General features: G+C 38.9%; 1 protein-coding gene across 2 annotated transcripts in view; it reads left to right on the top strand.

The window, feature by feature from the left end:
* LOC131439212 (autophagy-related protein 13 homolog) overlaps positions 1-14,681 on the top strand; it is a 103,591-nt gene that overhangs the window by 49,681 nt on the left and 39,229 nt on the right. The window lies entirely within an intron of this gene.

Genomic DNA, 14,681 nt, shown 5'->3' with positions numbered 1-14,681 from the left:
TTATACACCACAGAGAAGAATGATTACCGGACAATGGACTGAAGTCGGCACGAGTGCCTTAAACAAGGCTCAATGGGTCGGAAAGATCCACCTAGTAAAGGGTGATTTTTTAAGAGCTTGAGAACTTTTTTAAACAATAAAACGCATAAAATTTGCAAAATCTCATCGGTTCTTTATTTTAAACGTTAGATTGGTACATGACATTTACTTTTTGAAGATAATTTCATTTAAATGTTGACCGCGGCTGCGTCTTAGGTGGTCCATTCGGAAAGTCCAATTTTGGGCCACTTTTTCGAGCATTTCGGCCGGAATAGCCCGAATTTCTTCGGAAATGTTGTCTTCCAAAGCTGGAATAGTTACTGGCTTATTTCTGTAGACTTTAGACTTGACGTAGCCCCACAAAAAATAGTCTAAAGGCGTCAAATCGCATGATCTTGGTGGCCAACTTACCGGTCCATTTCTTGAGATGAATTGTTCTCCGAAGTTTTCCCTCAAAATGGCCATAGAATCGCGAGCTGTGTGGCATGTAGCGCCATCTTGTTGAAACCACATGTCAACCAAGTTCAGTTCTTCCATTTTTGGCAACAAAAAGTTTGTTAGCATCGAACGATAGCGATCGCCATTCACTGTAACGTTGCGTCCAACAGCATCTTTGAAAAAATACGGTCCAATGATTCCACCAGCGTACAAACCACACCAAACAGTGCAATTTTCGGGATGCATGGGCAGTTCTTGAACGGCTTCTGGTTGCTCTTCACTCCAAATGCGGCAATTTTGCTTATTTACGTAGCCATTCAACCAGAAATGAGCCTCATCGCTGAACAAAATTTGTCGATAAAAAAGCGGATTTTCCGAATGGACCACCTAAGACGCAGCCGCGGTCAACATTTAAATGAAATTATCTTCAAAAAGTAAATGTCATGTACCAATCTAACGTTTAAAATAAAGAACCGATGAGATTTTGCAAATTTTATGCGTTTTATTGTTTAAAAAAGTTCTCAAGCTCTTAAAAAATCACCCTTTAGTATACAATTATTCGTTTTCAAACCTCAAATCATCCCTGAGAAATCGATGTTTCGGAAGTAAGTCTCCAATTGTCACGTTACGAGCTTCGCTGTGCGCTCATCAACCTATCGGCTCTACAAAAAGGCGAGTACTTCTTCAACTCTAATAGAAATCCATTAAGAAACAGAAAATTGAGATTTGAGCAATCAAAACTCTGTATTTCTGGAACCAGAAGCCGGATTCGAATCAATACCTTCATCAACAAAGCTGCTTCGACGTTGCAACTGAAACCTACCTTTCCCCCATGCTAAACCTGCGCAAAATTAAGTAGCTTTTTTCCATTCGACGCTATGGATGATAACAAACTTCAATACAACTCTGCTGAGCTGAATGGTTTCTGCAAAGACATCTTCGAATTTGATTACCCATTTTCCAAATCTCTGGCACCTTAATTTCGGTGAGCTCTGATCAAACTCGGCGGAAAGTGCACAAGTTTTTTTTTGGTAACTGTCGTAATTTTCGCAAGAATCTTGTACAATAAAGTTGGCTTAGGAAACTTTACATGTTCAAAGTCCAAAAAAATCGTACTTCTAGTTCGATTAAGGATACGATCGATTAACGAATTCTGGACTTTGAGATATTTTGAAGCCGTGCTATACCTAAGCATTACCACTCGGCTTTAACGGGTGAATTTCCAGGAGGTTTTTTCAAAAGGGATTACTCTATTGTCTGAAAGCTGTTTTGACAGTGTAAAGTAACGTCTCTACCTCAGTATTGTTTGGCAAATCATCATGAATAGGCTATCACCAGAACAACACTTCCAAATTGTGAAAATTTAGTTTCAAAATGAGTGTTAAACTGTTTATAGATCACTTCGTGAATTTTATTATGCACATAATCGTCCGTCTGGGACCACCATAAAGAACGCAATTACCAACTTCACTCTTTTGGACGCAAGCCATCGATTTGACGCCACTCGATTATTTTTTGTATGGGATACGTGAAGTCATTGGTTTATGTGTATGAACCAGCAAGGATTGATGTTTTGGAAACCATTATTCAACGTGTCATTGCTGAAATACGCCCTCAAGTAATGCTTTAAAAAGTGGTCGAAAATTGAATTTTCAGAATGACTTTTGTGAAAAATAGTCGTTGGGCCATTTCATAATTTGGCATGTTTTTTATTAAAATTTCAAATCAGCAAGCAAGCAGTTGGCCAAAACGCTCATTATTCTCTTTTCGGTTCTGTTTTCCCAAACAGGAAACACGATCGAGAGAATAGATTATCTATGAATAAATTAGAGGTGGGTGGTTATGTAGTTAATTTCCACAAACCTGTCAAGTGCAGTGCACGAGGTGCACATGAAGACGAGACGCCACTGATCTGAATATCTTAACAGCACGCTAGCCACCAGTTCTCATGGGAAAACGAAGGGTGATAAACAAAGTAAACGCTGTGCCTACATTACGGAAGGATGACGACTCATCAGACTTGTCCATAGGTTTCGCGTAGTTGGAGATTTAAATGGCTAAAAGAATTAGGCAAGCTACCATAGAACATTATTTTTTGATCTATTATTTTCTGAACGTTTGAGTACTCGTTTATTCGTACGACAGTACATTATTTCAAATAGTTGATATATGAATAAACGGTCGCTAGCTACCGTACGCATACAATTTAATGATTGAAACACAATAAAAACTCGACTCACTCAATATCTGGGCGCACTACTTTTTTGCGGTACTCCAAGCGGTCGGTTCTGGCGATACTTTGACAGATTGATACTTTAATAAGCTCCCTAGTCTAAAAATCCACAAAATTCGGGCCAGATTGCACCCGTATAAGTGGGGATATGTACCTCAAACCAAATGCGTTTTGTACCTCAAGGTTATAGCTTCCCTACTAATACCTTTCCCTAAGCGAAAAACTATTATTGGACAAGAACACAATGTTACTGGAGACAATTGACGCACACCCGGAACAAAAAAAAACGAAATAGCTCTAAAATTCCATTAAAAAAATGTTGGATTTAGCAAGTGATTTGCAGATGCAGACAAAAAATATTCAAATATTATTTACAAATGTGCCCATAAACTCGATGTTGTACAAAGAAGAGTACCCGAAAAAAAAACGAATCCCATCATTCAACTGTAATACTGTAAACTTTTGATCAGATTCTACTAGCTTTTCACTACTCAGGAGACACTTTAGTGGTACCATGACTATAATAATAATAATAATTGCATCTTGACAGGTTAATAATTTATTTCTCTACTGTCAAGTAAAAAACGATTCTTGCGATCGTAAATCAATTCGACCAGTCATGGTTATCTTTGGATAATGATGATAAACATCGAATAAATGTTACACCTCAAACCCCGACGATTGTTTCGATGTGCAGTGATTAACCATCGCCTCGCAAATTCTGTACATGATAGTGCAAGAAAAGAGCAGTGAGAAGGTAAACTTAATTCATCAAAATTGCGGCAATTGGCTATAATCTTGTAAGAATATGCTTTTTTTAGGTAGAATTTTTTCGTTCAGCACGAAATCTCCACGAACCTGTGTGACCGTTCTGTTGATGTTAACAAACAAACGAAATTCGCACTTCACTCAGCAGTTTCACTATCAGTATTTTGGCTCGGTTGAATTTTTCAATTTTGAGTCGTGTCAAATAAATGGATGAAAAAAAAACAATTTCCGATAATGCCGTGAATACAACTTGCGGAATCATTATTAATTTGTAGATTTTAGAACTGTGAAAACGGAACGATTAGGACAAATAACTTAAATATCGTCTTATTTTATCATTATCGTAGCACCTCAGATTGGGACTAACTAGGCAACCGGCTGCCTAGAGATTGACGAACAAAAACTATAAGTTTAAAATCTAACATTTTGTTTGAAATTTACCAATGCCTTTCAACTACTTCAAATGAGTCGCCTATTATAAATATTGCGACAGATCATGCTGGAAGCAGTCTAAGCTGGTTAGAAACGTGAAGAAAGTTCGTGTGTGACGTTCGATTGAATGAAGCAGGATGATGCACTCTCGAATTTGTGTTGTATCACGAGCTGTACAAGGGATGGCTACGGATCGATCATTTAGGGGAACACATTTCTAGTTGCAATGATTAAACATGCTTTGTGATCAAAGAGAAATCCATTCGTAAGTATAAAGAGTTCATATTCGTGGGGATTCATTCGTTTAGTAAAACTGTTTTCAAACGATCCTTTATACCATCAAATCCAAATGCATTATCAATTAGACAATCAACCAATCTAAATGAACTATATCTACCAGATGACGAAGCTCAACTAATCTTAGCACTATAAATAACAAAAAAAAACTGTTCTAATCCATCTAGTGGTGCTATACCTAGGTAACCTGTAAGCTTTAATAATGGCATTAAAGTAGCCTTTTATTGACACCAAAAATGCTTATAGCTAAATATCTGCAATCTGAAAGCTCATCTGTTGTAAATCAGTCAGAGTTCAGCTTTTAGAATGCACACCAGCCATAAATAAGTATTATTTATGAATAGCAATATATTTTGCCAAAGTCGGCCTTAATTCAGACTCAAGTGAGGTGAAACTTCAATTAGCGTCATTTAGGGGTTAACCTTATTTTGTGCTAGGGCACATAACCGATTTCATTATCTTTACGTTTCGTCCTGGACTCGTCAGTGCAGAGCAGCTTAAATTGAACTGCTTATTGCAAACTTAAACAGTTCAATTTGAACTGCTAAGCAGACGTGAAGTTATTGCTATTTGCAACACACTTGTAAAAAGCACCGAAGTGCTAAGTCTTTCCTGACGTGCCGAACGAAAACAAGTTTCGACTAATACTGGCCGATTCAGATGGTCATTTAGGGGTTAACCTTATTTTGTGCTAGGGCATCGTTCGGCACGTCAGGAAAGACTTAGCACTTCGGTGCTTATTACAAGTGTGTTGCGAATAGCAATAACTTTACGTCTGCTTAGCGGTTCAAATTGAACTGTTTAAGTTTGCAGTAAGCAGTTCAATTTGAACTGCTCTGCGCTGACGAGTCTAATGGCGTTTTCGTTTTTAATTTGCACTACACCGGTGCAGTGCTACACTGAGGCATGAATAAACGAACAAAAATGACGAAAACATAAACAGTAACCATTGACTACAATAAACGATTTCATTGCACAGAGCTACACCAAACTTTTGATGAGTGCTACACCAGTGGTATCGGTGCAGAAAAAGTGTAGCACTAGTGTAGTGCAATTGGTAAAAACGAACGGTTTAGGTGCAGCTTTCGCTACACCGGTGTAGTGCAATTTAAAAACGAAAACGACATAAGACGAAACGCAAAGATAGTTCAATTAGCGGTTATTTGTTTCATAATGTGGCATTAGTATGTATGTGGCATTGGTTACCGGGGTAGTTTTTGCTCTCTAATTCATGTTTTCATCCGTACTATTAAGCGATTCTTCAAAAAAGACTTTTTTCTTTGAATATTTAATATGAATAAAAAAGTTTGTTTAGGCATACATTAGCATAATTTGTTTCATTTGTAGCAGTTTTGACCCAAGTTAATAGGAATGCATCGTTTTTTACATTTTCGCTCTAAATGAAGGTTTGAAATTTTAAACACATCTCACCCAGAACCGAAAGTAAGATCCGAACAAAGGACAAAAGTTGTCTATTTTTATTAAAGACTTTTTAAGTCCAAGTTTGTGAAAATCGACTCAGCTGTATCTGAGAAAATGAAGAGTATATGAGAACGACAAAAAACTGTTTTTGTCAGATCACGTATGAATCGTGTCTTGTGTCATTGTCAAACTTGTCATTGTTCAGTTTGGTCTATAATTTAATCATGAATCGTTGTTTGGGTTATAATTTAACCATGAATAGGCACCGGCAAAGTTGGAGAAAGATCCACTGTGTTCAGCGACGGATCTCATTTCTGGTTGAATGGATACATCAACAAGCAAAAAGGTCGCATCCGGAGTGAAGACCAGTCATAAATATTGCAAGAGCTACCAATGCATCAAAAAAAAATCACTGTTTGCTGTGGATTATAAACCGGTGGCATCATCGGGCCTTACTTCTTTAAAGGCAACGATGGGCGGAACGTTACTGTGAATGGCGAGCGCTTTTTTGCCCAAAATGGAAGAATTGGGCATGCCTGACATGTAGTGCCAACAAGACGGTGCCACATCCCACACGGCACGCGAAACAATGACCAATTTGGAAGCCGTCTTCGGTGAACAATTTATCGTTTTTGGATCTGTCAACTGAGTTTTGAACTAATCAAAACTTGGAAGCCTAATGAATCATTGAAAATAGCGCTTTTTATACTTATCGTACCGAGTGAAATCGATCCCGGAATACAACAACAAGACTCGATTGTCACGAGTGTCCGGCACTCTCTTTGTATGAATCCGGTTCGTCAGCTCCACACACAACAGCAATAAGGAACTGAAAAAAAACACGACAGTTGACCAGACCTGGAAACACTAGCGACGAACGAATTGAGTTGAGTAATTCATTTCAACGCTGCACCGAGTAGATCTGCACTCAGAATGTCAAGCGCACAAAGAACCGGCTAGATGTAGTTTGAACCCAGCAACAACAGGATTATTTATAGAACAAGGGGCAAGGGGCTCAAACTCAAACCCTCCACTTTCCCTTCCTTTGCTTTTTCTTGCCAGACAGACGGGTTAACGTGTGTGTTTCGAAGCAGTGAACAACAAAAATTAAACGATTGTCTCGTGTGATCGAGTCATTCGAAATTTGAAATACCAATTGAAAGTCATTTTCCATTATCAAAGTTTCAAACTCTAATTTTACGTAATTCTGGCTATCAGGATCTAAAGATGAAATATTTTGTCTCGTTGATTAGAACAAACGGGAAAGCTTAATCTTATCTGTTGACATAACTCGTAACTTTGAAGCCGGCTAATTCATTTTACCTACAAAGTTGCAGAGGCTGTTGTCATGTCAGTACCGGTAGTGAGTGTAGAAGTTTCCTACCACCACCTGGCAACAACTATCGTACTGGAAGCTTAACTAAACTAACACCACGTAAAATCAAATTCAAGTTCCTTGGAACAAGTTTACGGTCGGTTAAATCTGCTCTCGACTGACTGTTGACTTGGCATTTACCAAACAATCGCAAAAAAAAAACGGTTTGGATACTGCCAAAGTACGAACAAGTGCACATTCGGTGGTCATCGGACGGCAACGACGAGAAGTAAACAAAAGTGATTTGGTTTTACTGCCCTGCCAATAATGTGAAGCGGCGTTTCCCAAGGTGGTGGCGCGATTCGCCGGCGAATCGTGTCTCGCACCGCTAGTTGCGGTCATCTTTTGTTTGCTGCCCTGGTCGTTTGGCCGTTTGAAAAAGGTCACTTCATCGTTGCGCTGATAATTCCACTGTGTTGTCGACCAACAAGATGCTATTAGAAGTAAACAAATTCATTCTGGAGGAGCCAGAATTCAAACAAACAAAACAATTGGGCTGAACTTTGGTTGTTGATCAGCCTATTAAGTAAGTACATCGGCTCAACCATTTGGATGTGTTTGTTACCGGGATCTCTCCGGTCTTGATAACCTTTGCAAAGTATATTCCCACTATTTTTTTTTGTTCGCCCTTTGATAGATTATCACAACTATTTCTGTTTCGAACGAACATAACAACAAAGTGCCCCATCGAACGTAATCATTATCAATTAATCACACTCCACAACCCGGAAAACGTGACTCAAATCAATCGGCCACTTTGCCCATCATCAGTCATTTTAATGTCAAAAGTCAATACAAACTATGGACCCGCCCCTATTTTTCATAAATACGTTAAACCTAATACATTTAGAATGTCATATTAATATAGGGTGATTTTTTAAGAGCTTGAGAACTTTTTTAAACAATAAAACGCATAAAATTTGCAAAATCTCATCGGTTCTTTATTTTAAACGTTAGATTGGTACATGACATTTACTTTTTGAAGATAATTTCATTTAAATGTTGACCGCGGCTGCGTCTTAGGTGGTCCATTCGGAAAGTCCAATTTTGGGCCACTTTTTCGAGCATTTCGGCCGGAATAGCCCGAATTTCTTCGGAAATGTTGTCTTCCAAAGCTGGAATAGTTACTGGCTTATTTCTGTAGACTTTAGACTTGACGTAGCCCCACAAAAAATAGTCTAAAGGCGTCAAATCGCATGATCTTGGTGGCCAACTTACCGGTCCATTTCTTGAGATGAATTGTTCTCCGAAGTTTTCCCTCAAAATGGCCATAGAATCGCGAGCTGTGTGGCATGTAGCGCCATCTTGTTGAAACCACATGTCAACCAAGTTCAGTTCTTCCATTTTTGGCAACAAAAAGTTTGTTAGCATCGAACGATAGCGATCGCCATTCACTGTAACGTTGCGTCCAACAGCATCTTTGAAAAAATACGGTCCAATGATTCCACCAGCGTACAAACCACACCAAACAGTGCATTTTTCGGGATGCATGGGCAGTTCTTGAACGGCTTCTGGTTGCTCTTCACTCCAAATGCGGCAATTTTGCTTATTTACGTAGCCATTCAACCAGAAATGAGCCTCATCGCTGAACAAAATTTGTCGATAAAAAAGCGGACTTTCCGAATGGACCACCTAAGACGCAGCCGCGGTCAACATTTAAATGAAATTATCTTCAAAAAGTAAATGTCATGTACCAATCTAACGTTTAAAATAAAGAACCGATGAGATTTTGCAAATTTTATGCGTTTTATTGTTTAAAAAAGTTCTCAAGCTCTTAAAAAATCACCCTGTATTTTGGTATTTATTAGTTAATCTAAACACTGTTTTTATCAAGCGAGTTGCTATTATAATTTACAATAAATAAAATACATTTATTTTGTACATGATCTTATAACTATTTCAGAATTGTTTGTATCAGTTCATCACTTTTATTCAATATCATATAGTTGGCTATTGGTTGAACTCATGGAAGAGAAAACAGTCTAACATAGAATAAAATTTAAACTGGAACTCCAATGGACTTAATGAAATGATAAAGAAGTTTCATGAAAGGAAGGTCACGACAAGCAAGAATGTCGTGAACTGGAGTGCGCAAGGAATTTATTAGTTAAGATCTGACATCACGATACTCCACGCATGTCCAAACGACATGATCAATATCGCTATAACCTTCGCCACAAGCACAATAATTAGTCTCGGAAAGTCCAATTCGAAGGAGATGTGCATCTAACGTGTAGTGATTGGACATGAGTCTGGACATCACACGAATGAAGTCCCTACTCACATCCAGTCCCCTGAACCATGCCTTTGTCGTTATTTTAGGAATAATTGAGTGCATCCACCGACCCAGATCATCTCTATCCCAAGAAGCTTGCCAGTGTTCTTTGGCGAGACGCGCTATAGAATTCGTTGGAAGCAATCGGTCTTTCATAAATTTCACCCTCAATAGGACCGCATTTGGCTAAAATATCTGCTCTTTCATTGTCTGTAATGGAAAGAGCCGGGACCTAAACTATTCTGATTTGATAGTTATTATTCAATATGTCGTTCAGACGCTGTTTTATTTTGCCCAAGAAAAACGGTTCATTTTTTCCAGCAGCGTTTTGAGCAAATGGCTTTAACTGCACTCAGACCATCTGTGAAGAGAAAATAATGGTTTGGAGATTAAGTGATGATTACACTCAAACTGTAAAGAACTGCTGCTAACTCTGCTATATAAACAAATGCAAGTTTTTGAAGCCTAAATGAAGCCGAGACATTATTGTTGAATATACCAAACCCAGTAGCCTCTTCAATTCGTGATCCGTCCGTTTAAAAGATTTTCTCAGAGTCGATATGCCTGAACTTACTTGTTAATAATTTTTTGATTTTCCATCGAGCGTAGGTGTTCCGGGATTCTACGCACTGAGCGCTGAATGGATATGTCGAAAAATAAAGTTGAGTCAGAAACATTTAGGAGGCTGTCACGGATAGGAATATATCTTGAAGGGTTGATTTCCTGTGACATATGGTTAAAATATACTGTCATGAATCTTGTTTGAGATTGAAACTCGACTAATTTGTCGAAGTTACTAATAACCTGGGGATTCAGTACCTCGCATCTTATTAGCAGTCGCGACGAAAGCTCCCAAAAACGATCCTTCAATGGAAGAACTCCCGCCAGAACTTCAAGACTCATTGTATGTGTCGAATTCGCTCCAGTTTGACAATATGAGAGTTTGCAGCGGAACGAAAGCAAACGCATCCATAGTCCTCCACTGAAAGTATCGTTGTCTGATACAATTTTTTTAGATCTTCCGGACGAGCACCCCACCAAGATCCTGTTATTGTTCGAAGAAAATTTACTCTTTGTTGGCATTTCGTTATCAGATACCTAATGTGTCTCCCCAAGTGCATTTGGAATCAAACCACACCCCGAGGTATTTGAAAGTCAAAACCTGTTGGATCATTCTCCCCATCATATGAATCTGAAGCTGCGCGGGATCATGCTATCTCGAAAAGACAACAAGCTCTGTTTTCTCCGCAGAGAATTCGATACCCAGATGAACAGCCCAAACGGACAAGTTATCTAAGGTATCTTGCAATGGTTTTTGCAGATCAATAGCTTTGGGTCCAGTAACTGAAACTACGCCATCATCTGCCAATTGTCTTAGTGTACATGGGGTTACTACACACTTAAATTGGATTACCGACCTCAGCTGTTCAAATCTCGGTAGGTGATTTTTTCGGTAAAATTCACGTTTTATCATTGCGGTACCTTGATGTACTGCTGTCAATAAATGTTCATTTGTGCTGATATATCAATAGAATGGAAATGTTCGGTAGTTCGGCTGTTCAAAACTCGTCAAAAGAGGCAAGAATTACCGAACGAGATTAAGTGTGTAGACAGCTGTCAATGTCATTCACGTAAAAATTATAGAGGAACGGACTGAGGCATGAGCCTTGCGGGAGATCCATGTAGTTAATTCTAAATGTTGCCAAATCGCCATGTGAAAAATACATGCACTTCTCTGACAAAAGGTTGTGCAAATAATTATTTATAACCGGTGGAAGTCCATGTTGATGGAGCTTGTCTGAAAGAACATCAATAGAATCTGAATCAAATGCTCCTTTAATGTCTAAAAATACAGGTGCCATTTGTTGGTTTTGAGCGAAGGCAATTTGGATGTCAGACGAAAGTAATGCAAGGCCCTTTATTTCTACGGAAGCCAAACTGAGTATCTGACAACAATCCGTTCGTCTCGACCCAATTTTTTCGAACAATTTTCTGATGCAGGACAACATTGCAATGGGTGTATATGAGTTGTGATTAGAAGCTGGTTTCCGTGGCTTTTGAATGGCGATAGCTTTCACTTGCCTCCAGTCAGGTAGAACAATATTTTACTCAAGAAACTTGTTGAACAATTCCAACAAACAAGTTTCTTGAGCAAAACTTTTTGCAAGGTCGGGCAGATTCTTCACCAAGTTGAATTTAATTCGGTCCAACCCAGGAGCGTTATTGTTACAAGACATGAGTGCTATGGAAAATTCCAGCATTGAAATGGGGCTATCAATGGAACCATTATTTGAAGAAGATTCCCTAATAATGCTATGCGTTGGAACAGAATCTGGACAAACTTTCCTCGCAAAGTCAAATATCCATCGGTTCGAGTATTCCTCATTCTCATATTCTACTTAACGATTCCTCACTCGTTTGGCCGTATTCCAAAGAGTGCTCATTGAGGTTTCTCTTGACAAACCTTCGACAAAATGTCTCCAATAGCTACATTTTTTGGCCCAACTATGCTCTTGTAGTTGGTTTCTAAAGTCAAGAATTTTTTAGTTCCTCCTCCTCGTTTTAAAAACGTTTTGAAAGCATTTTGTTTCGCGTTTTTAGCATCTGAGCACTTTTTGTCCCACCAAGGGTTTGGAGGCCTTCTGTTAGACGATGGGCCAAGAAATCGTTTGGTTTGGGCTTGTTCAGCGGCCTCCAGAATCGAACAAACGAGGAAGTCATAAGTGGGGTGAGCTCTTCCATTGAGTTCGAAGTACTTGAAATACTACTTAGGTATTTAATCCAGTCAACATTTTTTGTCAAATCATATGGAATATTAAAATCTAATGCACTTGGACGTGCAGGAGATCTTGGGATCCGTGTCATGCTACCCATATTTAAAACTGTCATGTTAAAATTGTCACAAATATTATATATTAAAGATGATCTGCTATCATTATAAACGGAACCCCACATCAATCCGTGCGAATTGAAATCTCCCAGAATCAAACGTGGAGCAGGAAGACCCGCCTCTTTTCACTTGAAGTGATTTTCGAACAATTGATTGTTTGAACATCCGTAGCAGACTGTGACCACGATGCTGTAACCGATGAAAAACTAAAGTCACATTGTACTAGCGCGGGTCTTGTCTGTCGCTCTTTCAAGGATGTCTTAAGAAGGTTATGCTAAACCTTATTATTTGTAATTGATTGATAGCTAATCAACATTACGCGAATATGTAAGCAAAGGCTCGTACGACTATACTGCATGAATGACGCACATTCAAGGCAAACCGACCAGAACCGGTTTCCGAATACAGGAATACAACTATTTCAATCCTCTCTCTCTTTCTCTCTTTGGGATCCACCCGGTATGTGTAAACTGCACTCGGTTATGAGTGCTCTAACAACAAATATTGAAACCAGGGACAACAAAATTGCTATCATTACGATTTATTGCGACTCTACCAACTTTTGCCGGTCGTTACACGTTGCCGGAGTGAAAAGCCGATTTCGAAACGAACGAATCAATACCAGAGAGCTCCCCGGCGAGTAATTGCACTCAAATGGCGCTATTGCATGACAAGGTGAGAAAATGATGGCACTCATCTCCTCATCGTTTGCTCTGCGATGGCGCCAGTTTGTAGTTATTGACTGTAGTCACGTTTCTCTGACTGGATTGTTCTGACACAATTACTCTGGTTCCAAAACTGCAAAAAAAAAACCTTCAGGATGCTTTTTAAAATTGTCAGCGAATTCTAACTGAACAAGTTTTGCTTCAGCGTTTCTGATATTTATTGTTCGTACCAACTGTAACGCGACTAATACGAGCATCACTCTTGTCTCGATCTCGAGCCAACCAGCCAACCAACAAATTTTTGTTGTGAGTAAATCGCACAACATGCGAATCGGCCCCCGTTGAAGTACTTTATTTATAATTCAACAAATCGTAAAAATACAACAAGCTCAAAATAGTCCAACCCTTGATGGCCGCCGCCACTCGGCAATGTTGTAAATAGGTAAGTAAGTAAATAACATACCCACCGCCTAAAATAACCATTTTTACCGTCACTTTATCGTCGTCCTACCTGTCTGTTCCTTCATGCGTTCGAAAGGAGGTTAATTATGATCTGAAGTCGATTCTCCAGAAATCAAGTGAAAGGTTTCAATTTTCGTCTCCTACGGCTGAAGAAAACTTTCAACGGTTTGCCGTTCACTTGTCGCGTCAGTATGAAGACGTACTTTTTTTTTGATTCTCACTCTGATCACCGAGACACACCTCCAACTCAATTTTATTTTTAGATCCAACGGACATTTGGTACGGTTAGGAAATGAAAGGTGCTCGCTTCATTTTGGTTGAGCTGTTGAGCAAAGTGAAAGATTTTCGGTTCACGAGTACGATGACCGTGAGAGTTTCTGCCAGATGACCACCTTTCTTCTACGAAGAAGTTCTACGGAAGCGAATGCTTAATGCAGAAGTTTATTTATTATTCCCAGTTTAGTTCTTATTGAGCACAAAAATAATTTCGATTCTCTTAATCCGAAAATCGACTCGAACAAGAATCACTTCTATTAAGGAAATTCACCATATAAAATAACAGTTCAATATCTCAAAAAAGGTGTACCTCAGTCTTAATTTAGCAACAAACTAAAATAAACCTTTGATTCTATCTTCTCTCTTTTATTTTCTTCAATGTTGTCACTGTGTTTAGTATGTGTTTGAGAAAAATCTCGTTCGCCGGGTAAATCATGTTCCGAGACCATCTTTCCATCGATCAACCCCGTCCAAATGCGATGTGTGCTTCAAATGGATTCCACATTTTCGCATGCGAATGACAACCAACGTCGACGTTAGAGATGGACAAAACAGTTCATTTCAAAGAACCGATCAGTGTTGAAGAGTTCTATTAAAATAACTAGTTCTCGAGAGCCATTCGTTCGTTCTCTTGTTTCGTGAATAACCGAGACACCGTTCGCTTCGGAGTCTCGAAAAAGATTGAACGAGCAAAAAAAAAAAAGGTCCACGACTTTCAACTAAAGAACTACCGTCCTTAAAAACCAGAACTATTGATCATTCATTCTTTCAAAAGAACTAGTTCTTTTGAGCAGTTCGCGAACGAATTGCCCATCTCTAGTCGACGTGTAACAAAACAACAGTTTCTATCCAATGTACTATTGCTTACCAGTTGCCCCAATCTTTCAAAATTTTACAGTTGCATATTTAAAACCTGATCAGAGTCAATTCGCCCAAAGTCGTTTCGCTGAAAGCCATTTCACCGAAGGCCACTTCGCCAAAAGGGACATTTCGTCGAATGTCACTGCGCAAAAAGCCATTTCGCTCAAAGAGTAATTTCGCTATTTCTTCAATTATTTTTATATCGTGATTGGAATAATTCACGCCCGTTTTGCTGACCTATAATTGCA

Source organism: Malaya genurostris, chromosome 3 (genome assembly GCF_030247185.1).
Source record: "Malaya genurostris strain Urasoe2022 chromosome 3, Malgen_1.1, whole genome shotgun sequence".
Lineage (NCBI taxonomy): Eukaryota > Metazoa > Arthropoda > Insecta > Diptera > Culicidae > Malaya > Malaya genurostris.
The sequence above is the reverse complement of the archived record's forward strand: the minus strand, read 5'-3'. Positions and strand labels throughout refer to the sequence as shown.